This window comes from Staurois parvus, unplaced genomic scaffold (assembly GCF_062004578.1).
Source record: "Staurois parvus isolate SC_StPar_1 unplaced genomic scaffold, SC_StPar_1.0 ptg000258l, whole genome shotgun sequence".
Lineage (NCBI taxonomy): Eukaryota > Metazoa > Chordata > Amphibia > Anura > Ranidae > Staurois > Staurois parvus.
In genome coordinates, this window is record NW_028318054.1 from 8,472,066 (window position 1) to 8,482,491 (window position 10,426).

Consider the following 10,426-nt stretch of genomic DNA (forward strand, 5'->3'; position numbering starts at 1 on the left):
GGTTAACTGAAGGGGGGCGATCAAGGGGTTAAACGGGATTACTGGTGTACTGGCGGGAAAACTGGCGCTATCTGGGAGGGGCGCTAACTCTATCGGAAGTCGCCAGTGACACTGATACAGTGATCAGTAAAAATTGGTTCACTGATCAGTGACACTGGGTGACAGGGCAGTGAAGGGTTTAACTGGAGGGGGGGGGCGATCAAGGGGTTAAACAGGATTACTGGTGTACTGGCGGGCAATCTGGCGCTATCTGGGAGGGGCGCTAACTCTATCGGAAGTCGCCAGTGACACTGATACAGTGATCAGTAAAAATTGGTTCACTGATCAGTGACACTGGGTGACAGGCAGTGAAGGGTTTAACTGGAGGGGGGGCGATCAAGGGGTTAAACGGGATTACTGGTGTACTGGCGGGCAATCTGGCGCTATCTGGGAGGGGCGCTAACTCTATCGGAAGTCGCCAGCGACACTGATACAGTGATCTGTAAAAATTGGTTCACTGATCAGTGACACTGGGTGACAGGGCAGTGAAGGGGTTAACTGGAGAAGGGGGCGATCAAGGGGTTAAACGGGATTACTGGTGTACTGGCGGGCAAACTGGCGCTATCTGGGAGGGGCGCTAACTCTATCGGAAGTCGCCAGCGACACTGATACAGTGATCAGTAAAAATTGGTTCACTGATCAGTGACACTGGGTGACAGGGCAGTGAAGGGGTTAACTGGAGGGGGGGGGCGATCAAGGGGTTAAACGGGATTACTGGTGTACTGGCGGGCAATCTGGCGCTATCTGGGAGGGGCGCTAACTCTATCGGAAGTCGCCAGCGACACTGATCAGTAAAAATCGCTTCACTGATCAGTAACACTGGTGACAGGGCAGTGAAGGGTTAACTGGAGGGGGGGCGATCAGGGGGTTAAATGTGTCCTAGAGTGTTCTAACTGTAGTGTAGTGCTTGTGTACTCACTTTTTGGATGTCTTCTTCTCTGTCTGGAACGGAATGTGTCCAGGCAGAGAAGAATGACATCATATCCTGCCCTGTGTGTATGTCAACACAGGGCAGGATAGGACAGGGACCGATCATGTGATTTCAGCCAGAAATCACTGGCTGAAATCTAATGATTGATCCCTCCTGGATCAAATAGTGTCACCCGCGGGTTGGCGGGAGCGCGTGCGCGCGCCCCCTGCCGGCGAAAGTGTCGGGAGCGCGGAACCCGTTTTTAAACGTGGTTTTGCGCTCCACTGCCGCCCTGCACACATATATACACAGTGGCAGGGCGGCAAGCGGTTAAATAATGAAACATGCATGTGATACTATCTGGAAAGAATTAAAGGAAACTTTCTTACCAATTCCAAAAAAACAATCAGAAGAGTTAGTGCACTTGTTCTGAAGGAAGACAAATTTTCCAAACTGTGTGAGAGCTGTTGACAGCAAACATGTTCAATTGATTAAGCCTTATGACAATGATAGCCATTATTTTAATTACAAGAAATATTTGTTGATTGTTCTAATAACAGTTGTTAGTGCAGATTACAAGTTTATTTTTGTTTACATTTGAAATGATGGTAGCCATGCAGACTCTGCTGTATTTCAACTTTCTCGATTTGAACAACGGCTATCTACAGTATATATATAAAGTCTACACACCCCTATTAAAATGTCAGGTTTCTGTAATGCAAAAAATGAGACAAAGATAAATAATTTCAGAACTTTTTCCACCTTTAATGTGACCTATAAACTGTACAACTCAATTGAACAACAAACTGGAATCTTTTAGGGGGGGGGCAGTAAACATAAATAACTAAAATAATGTGATTCTATAGTTGTGCACACCCTCTTATGACTTGGGATGTAGCTGTGTTCAGAATTAAGCAATCACATTCAAATTCATGTTAAATAGGAGTCAGTACACACCTGCCATCATTTAAAGTGCCTCTGATTAACCCCAAATAAAGTTCAGCTGTCCTGGTAGGTCTTACCTACATCAAAAGCAATGGTCTGCAGAGAGCTTCCAAAGCATCAGAGGCATCACTTTTAATCAAAAAAAGTTCCCTTACATCAGGTTTCCCATGCAGTGTTTATCATCACTCAGGATAAAAAGAACAGCAGGATATCTGAACTGCTTTCAACACAAACTGCAATAACCCAGTCTTCTGGATATTTGGACTACTTGGTCTCTCAGTCTGCTTTTGCACAGACTTTCAGAATCTTCAGTTGATGACATGGCCAGGTTGCCTGTCATTGGGACACACTACTAGTTGGTCTGTACACATGTTGCTGCATCCCGCAGCCTTACTCTCCTAGTGAGGGAGAAGAGAAAGAAAGAAAGAAAGAAAGAGAGAAAGAGAAAAAGAAAGAAAGATCAATGAAATCACAGAGGAATTATAACACAGCTTTTACCATAAGATAAGGAATAACAAACCGTAGCACCCATAGTCATATTCATATTCGGACTTGAGAAAGGTACATTTTCTCCGTAACCATATTACCTAAAGCTGTATACTATGTTCAGTTTTTATACAGTGGATATAAAAAGTCTACACATCCCTGTTAAAATGTCAGATTTCTGTGATAAGATAAATAATTTCAGAACTTTTTCCACCTTTAAGGTGAAATATAAACTTTACAACTCAATTGAAAAACAAACTGAAATCTTTTAGGGGGGGAGTAAACATAAAAAAGTAAAATAATGTAATTGCATAAGTGTGCACACCCTCTTATAGCATGGGATGCCGCTGTGTTCAGAAATGAAGCAATCACGTTCAAAATCATGTTAAATAGGAGTCCATAAACACCTGCCATTATTTAAAGTGCCTCTGATCAACCCCAAACAAAGTTCATCTCAGCTGTTCTACTAGGTCTTTCCTACAGCATAAGCCATGTTCCACAGAGAGTTTCCAAAGCATCAGATGGATATCATTGTTAAAAGGTATCAGTCAGGAGAAGGGTACAAAAGAATTTCCAAGGCGTTAGATATACCATGGAACACAGTGAAGACAGTCATCATCAAGTGGAGAAAATATGGCGCAACAGTGGCATTACCAAGAACTGGATGTCCCTCCAAAATGTATAAAAAGATGAGAAGAAAACTGGTCTGGGAGGCTGCCTAGAGGCCTACAGCAAGATTAACGGAGCTGTAGGAATATCTGGCAAGTACTGGCTGGGTGGTACATGTGACAACAATCTCCCATATTCTTTGTATGTCTGGGCTATGGAGTAGAGTGGCAAGACAGAAGCCTTTTCTTATGAAGAAAAACATCCAAGCGTGGCTAAAATTTGCAAAAACACATCTGAAGTCTCCCAAAAGCATGTGGAAAAATGTGTTATGGTCTGATGAAACCAAGGTTGAACTTTTTGGTCATAATTCCAAAAGATATGTTTGGTGCAAAAACAACACTGCACATCACCAAAAAAACACCATACCCACAGTGAAGCATGGAGGTGGCAGCATCATGCTTTGGGGCTGTTTTTCTTCATCTGGAACTGGGGCCTTAGTCAAGGTAAAGGGAATTATGAACCATTCCAAAACCAGTCAATATTGGCACAAAGCCTTCAGGCGCCTGCTAGAAAGCTGAACATGAAGAGAAACTTCATCTTTCAGAATGACAACGACCCAAAGCATACATCCAAATCAACAAAGGAATGGCTTCACCAGAAGAAGATTGAAGTTTTGGAATGGCCCAGCCAGAGTCCAGACCTGAATCCATTGGAAAATCTGTGGGGTGATCTGAAGAGGGCTGTGCACAGGAGATGCCCTCGCAATCTGACAGATTTGGAGTGTTTTTGCAAGAAAGAGTGGGAAAATATTGCTAAGTCAAGATGTGCCATGATGATAGACTCATACCCAAAAAGACTAAGTGCTGGAATAAAATCAAAAGGTGCTTCAACAAAGTATTAGTTTAAGAGTGTGCACAGTTATGCAACCATATTATTTTAGTTTTTTATTTTTACTTCCCTCCACCTAAAATTTGTACAGTTTATAGGTTTACATCATTAAAGGTGGAAAAAGTTCTGAAATTATGTACCTTTGTCTAATTTTTTATATCACAGAAACCTGACATTTTAACGGGGGTGTATAGATTTTTTATATCCACTGTAATAATCTCCTAGATTTTCCTGACAACAAACCCTTACCTGGTACTGATGCTACCAGTATATAATTTGTATTTGTTACCAATGAGGTCTTTGCTATTGGGGAACATCCAATGAAGCAGTACTCCCAGAGGAGTCTCAATACCTGAAAGAGAACCTTTGCCTTTCTGCCAGGCAAGGAGACTGGTGGGGTGTGCTTTTGGCATCATTGCAAAGAAATGGCAAATCTTTCATTAGCCAATTAATTTGAAAGTTGACCATGCCTGTAAGGTTGTTAAGGAAGCATGTGTCATTCAAAATTTTTGAGAGAAACAAATGGAGTTAATCTTGAGGACACAATGGCCCATGACTTAGCACTTGTGTAAGGGCCTCATGTGCATGGTCCATTGCAAAGTTTTACAATACAAGATAATTTTTGCTGATTATTTTTGTCCCCCGCTGGTAAACTAAGTTGGCAAAGAAAAATTATTCAATGTGTAATCTCTGTGCAGTTCAAGAAAAATGCATTTGTTATGTCCTATGAAACCTGTTAAATAAGGAAGATAATTTGTCCAGTTCTATTTGGGAATACAATTTGTCATTCAAGCTTGATTTCATGAATTCCATATTGTCTGTGTAATAAAAGCTTTTAAACATGGCTGTGTTTTTCTCTGTCGTCGATTTCTCAAACACAATACTATTTTTTCTACAACTAGATGGTGCTATATGTCTCTATCAATACACAAAGCTAAAAAAAGTAAAGCACATGAAAATGCAAATAGCACAGTGACAGATACCTAACAGCAGCTATTAAATATCTATACAAAGTCTACCACTATGCTAACCCTAACCTAGCAACATGCAACCCCTAACCCTAGCACTATGCTAACCCTAAACCTAGAACTATGCTAACGCTAAACTTAGCAGTATATTAACCATAACCCTAGAAACAATCTAACACTAGAACTATGCTAACCCTAACCTACAAGTAAGCTAGCCCTAGCACTAAGCTAACCCTTACCCTAGCATAATGCTAACCCTAATTTTAGCACCATGCTAACCCTAACCCTTGCAAAATTCTAACCCTAGCAATATGCTAACCCTTATCCTAGCAGTATGCAAACTCTAATCCTAGCACTATGCTAAACCTAACCCTATGCCTAGCAAGATGCTAACCATAACCTTAGTACCATGTTAACTTTAACTTAAATCCTAGTAGTATGCCATCCCTAATCGTATGCTAACCCTAGCACTATGTTAACCCTAACTGTAGCACTCTGCTAAAACTTGGAATGCCAGTTACTCAGGCATGAAAAGCTGTGCCCAAAGGAATTTTTTATCATTGTTTTGAGACAAATAGAGCTGGCACTAGCACTATGATAACCATAATCATATTCCTACTACTATGCTAGCCTTAACCCTAACCATATTCCTAGAAGGATGCTAATCCTAATACTATTATTATATAGGATTTATATAGCGCCAACAGTTTGCTCAGCACTTTACAATATAAAGGGAGACAATACAGCAATGATACAGTGCAATACAAGAGGGTTAGGAGGGCCCTGCTCCCTAACCCTAGCACTATGTTAACTCTAACACTATGCTAACCCTAACCCTAGCAGTATGTTTACGCTAACCCTATCAAAATGCTAACCCTAACCCTAGCTCTATGCTAACCCAAACCATAATCTTAGCACTATGCTAATTCTAACCCTAATCCTAGTAGTGTGCAAACCATAACCCTATTACTATGCTAAACTTAATTCTAAACCTAAAAAGATGCTAAAACTAACCCAGGCACCATGCTAACCTTAACCCTAATCCTAACAGTATGCTAACCCTAAAACTAACACTATGCTAACTATAACACTAACCCTAGCACTATGCTCACTCTAACCGTAATGCTAGGACTATGCAAACCCTGATCCTAGCATGATGTACATGTCAATCCCTGGGTCCTGACCAGTGATTCAAGGCCGGGACCCAGCGATCAGCGGAGCAACTGACAAGGGAGATCTGTGAATGTAAATACAGTTGTGACCAAAATTATTCAACCCCCAATGCTGTAAAGGGGTTTAGGGACTATAGTGTACATTTGGAATTGTATTCAGAATCAAATCCTACAAGGACGTTGTAACTACCCAAATGCAACTAAAATGACATCAATTGTTTATGTAATACAGTAGTAAATGGTTCTTATGTGGTTTCTTCATTGCCACAATTATTCAACCCCTTAAAGACTACCACTCTGAAGAACAGAGGTTCATACAGGTGCTTTCCATCAGGTATTGAAAACACCTGTGGATGTCACCGAGCAGCAATCAAGCATAATAAGCACCAGTTAGGCAGCTTTAAAATGACTGTGATACTCAGCTCCTTCTAGACATTTACTGGTGTGGTTACAAACATGGTGAAGGCAAGAGAATGGTCCAGGAAGACAAGAGAAGAGGTGATTTCTCTTCACAGGAAGGGCAATGGCTATAAGAAGATTGCAAAGATGTTAAACATACCAAGAGACACCTTAGGAAGCATCATTCGCAAATTCAAGGCAAAGGGCACTGTTGAAACGCTACCTGGTCGTGGCAGAAAGAAGATGCTGACTTCGACTGCTGTGCGCTACCTGAAGCGTAGAGTGGAGAGAAGTCCCCGTGTGACTGCTGAGGAACTGAGAAAAGATTTGTCAGATGTGGGTACAGAAGTTTCAGCCCAGACAATAAGACGCACACTGCGTAATGAAGGCCTCCGTGCCAGAACTCCCAGGCGTACCCCCTTGCTGTCTCCAAAGAATAAGAAGAGTCGACTGCAGTATGCCAAAAGCCATGTGGACAAACCACAAAAGTTGTGGGATAGTGTTCTGTGGACTGATGAAACAAAATTAGAACTGTTTGGGCCCATGGATCAACGCTATGTTTGGAGGAGGAAGAACAAGGCCTATGATGAAAAGAACACCTTGCCTACTGTGAAGCATGGTGGAGGGTCAATCATGCTTTGGGGCTGTTTTGCTTCTGCAGGTACAGGGAAGCTTCAGCGTGTGCAAGGTACCATGAATTCTCTTCAGTACCAGGAGATATTGGATGGAAACGTGATGCAGTCCGTCACACACCTGAGGCTTGGGAGACGTTGGACCTTTCAACAGGACAATGATCCCAAGCATACCTCCAAGTCCACTAGAGCATGGTTGCAGAGGAAAGGCTGGAACATTTTGGAGTGGCCATCGCAGTCACCAGACTTAAATCCGATTGAGAACCTCTGGTGGGACTTAAAGAAAGCAGTTGCAGTGCGCAAGCCTAAGAATGTGACTGAACTGGAGGCCTTTGCCCATGAAGAATGGGCGAAGATACCCGTAGATCGCTGCAAGACACTTGTGTCAAGCTATGCTTCACGTTTAAAAGCTGTTATAACTGTAAAAGGATGCTGTACTAAGTACTAAGATTGAATGTCACTTGGGGGTTGAATAAAACTGATAATGCTGTGAGCACAGAAAAGACATTTGTGGTTATTTCATTATAACTGTTATGTTATATTTGTCTGACCTACAAGTGCCTCTTTAATGTAAATGTAAGCAAGATGACTGAATGATCAAAAGCAATGTCAAACTGGCCAAAACACTCAATTTCAGTGGGGGTTGAATAATTTTGGTCACAACTGTAACAACCTCTCGCCGGTCACTGCTTTGCAGAGAGACATCCCCTATAGTAAAACCGTACATAGTGCACACCAATAACATTCAATAACATACAGTTAACCCTTTGATCACCCCAGATGTTAACCCCTTCCTTGCCAGTGTCATTAGTTCAGTGACAGTGCTTTTTATTATCACTGATCACTGTATTAGTGTCTCTGGAGATGTCAGTGACAGTCAGTCAGTTCCCACTCAGTGTCAGCTAGTTTCATAATGCCCACGCTATCACAGTCCTACTATAATTCGCTGTTTGCTGCCATTACTAGTACAGTGGGTATAGAAAAGAATCCCCCCCCTCTTTAAAATAATAACATATTATTTTTGTTTTATTCAGCTGTATACCATCCATCTCCACCATCAGGAGCTCTGGTGAACACCGGTTAGTACTTGGACTCCGCACCTCAGGTGAGCCCACTTCTCCGCCACTGTGACCTGCCTGTGTACCTATCCTGCTGGTTTCGGTGTTAGCTTTTCACTGCTATAGCAACTGGTCTTCGAGCCTGACCCCTGATCATGACACTATGTTTATGCACCTGTGTGAATGGCTTCATTGAAAACAATGCAGGTGTGTTCAGATCCATAATTAATAGGGATGTCCAATGGAACAAGACAGGGCTGCCCATTATCCCCCTTGTTGTATGTTTTGACATTGGAACCCCTGTTGTCAATAATAAGGAACAGTGGAGCGGTAAAGGGAATCCAGATAGAAAATATAGAACATAGTAGCGGCCTTTGCGGACGACCTATTGTTTTATGTAGGCAACCCCCGAATAACATTACCAAGTATAATGAAGACCCTGAAGGAATATGGTGAACTATCAAATTTAAAAATGAACCCAACAAAAACAGAGATTCTGAACATCAATATACCAAAGAGCGAAAAAGAAAAGTTACAAAAAGAATTCCCCTTTATATGGAGAGAAAAAGATATAAAATACCTAGGAATAAAACTTGCTACCTCATATAAACAACTGTATAGATTAAACTATATTTCTCTGATAAATGAGACTAAGGATGAATTAAAAAGATTAGAAGGAGGAAATCCATCATGGTTAGGACGTATAAACCTAGTTAAAATGGTAATTATACCTAAAATACTCTATAGATTTCAAATGGTCCCAATTAAACTCCCAGAGGCGTTTTTTAAGATAATGAGAAGAATGTTAACAAGATATATATGGAGGAATAAAAAACCAAGAATATCATACGAAACACTAAGTAGGACTAAAGAGAAAGGGGGAATGGGACTACCTGATGTCAAGAGATATTACAAAGCAGTAATTTTAGCAAGAATATATGATTGGACATTTAACCATAAGGGAAAAAGTTGGGTAAAAATAGAAAACGAACTGAGTGGAATTAGTTTGAGTAAGATGATATGGGTCCCAGCACATTATAGAAGAATTAAAGAAAACACAAGCACTTTCACTTTAAATGTTTTAAGGACATGGGATAATTTACATAAACACATGAAATGGGAATTCAACTCTATATTAATGCCTCTTGCAAACACGGAGTTTTTCCCTCCAGGAAAGGATGAGATATCAGGGAGATGGTTTAAAAAGGAAGATATCCAATTGAGAGATGTATTGGTAGAGGGGGAATTGAGAACATTTAAAGAATTAAAAGAGAGGGGGGGGGGATATGTTTACTAGAATAGATGAGTGGAAATATCACCAATTAAAATGTTTAATTGGAAATCTCCCAAAACCCTTGAGATTAAAAAAGGAGTGGAATTTGTTAGAAAGGCTATTAGAAACACGTAGAGATGGGAAACACGGTGTTACAAAAATTTATAGAATACTCACAGAATTAGACACAAAGTTAAGTTTTATAACAAATTGGGAAAGAGATATGGAGGTGGTGATAGATGAGGATCAACAGAATAAGATATTTAGATTGGTACACGAGAGTGTTAGTATGAGAGACGTTGAGATTAACTATAAATGTCTGACACGATGGCATATTACACCAAGCACTGAGCACAAGATGAGTGGGGAGAATTCAAAAATGTGTTGGAGAGGATGTGGGGAGGAGGGCACGGTGTTTCACATATGGTGGCAATGTCCAAAAATTCAGGTTTTCTGGAAGACAATAGTTAAATTAATAGAAATAATAACTGGAAATGACATAGGGTTAGACCCAATCATGTGTCTCCTACATAATGTTGAGACAACAGTAAATAAATATAAAGAATCAGGCGTATGGTACTACTTAAGTGCTGCAAAAGGGTTGATACCCAAGTTTTGGCGGAAGACAGAGGTGCCGATGGAGGAGGATTGGATCAATAGGGTAAACCAGATTAGTAGAATGGAAAAATCATACTATATGCAGGAAGACAGGTTGGAAATATACTATTCGCGATGGGAAAAATGGGAAAAATCAGGAATGAAAGAGAAATATAGAAAATTTTAAAATTTTAAACTAGGAAGTTATTTAAAGTTATTGGGTCTTGAGAGATTGGAGATCTTGCAGAGGGGAGGGAGGGGGAGGGGGGGTAGAGGTGGGTTGGGAGGGGAGGGAAAGAAAAGAGGTAATTAGAAGGGGGCAAAGTAGAAGTGTATTGATTATTTATATGTTTTGTGTCTCTTCTTATAGAATTTTTGTAATAATAAAAAAAACTAATAAATATTTAAATTAAAAAAAAAAGATCCATAATTAATAAAACACTTGTATAT

The 10,426-nt window shown here is 40.6% G+C and overlaps 1 pseudogene; it reads left to right on the forward strand.

The window, feature by feature from the left end:
* Positions 1–4,390, forward strand: part of LOC149459476 (uncharacterized) — a 108,746-nt pseudogene extending 104,356 nt beyond the window's left edge.
* The last annotated feature ends 6,036 nt before the right edge of the window (positions 4,391–10,426 follow it).